The sequence below is a fragment of the Myotis davidii genome, unplaced genomic scaffold (genome assembly GCF_000327345.1).
Source record: "Myotis davidii unplaced genomic scaffold, ASM32734v1 scaffold72, whole genome shotgun sequence".
NCBI lineage: Eukaryota > Metazoa > Chordata > Mammalia > Chiroptera > Vespertilionidae > Myotis > Myotis davidii.
Window position 1 is genome coordinate 2,342,851 of NW_006284618.1, and position 274 is coordinate 2,343,124.

Sequence of the window (274 nt, forward strand, 5' to 3'; positions counted from 1 at the left end):
CAAAGTGCTGAAGACCCCAGGACAGGGTGTGAGGGGCGCCCCTAAAGGGATGCGCAGGACGCGGGCAAGTGGGGCACTGACGCCCCGGGAGGAGGAGGGGCAGCGGAGAGGGGCCGCCTTGTGCATTCAGCCCCGTTACTCGGCAGTTCCCCTCCTCCGTCCGGCATTCCCTGGGGCGGGTGGTGCAAACTCGGGGTTCCCTCAGCACCTCTGAACCCGGTTTCCACACCCCTCCCCCTGGAGCACCCACACCTTGGTCCCAGTGATCGCTCCC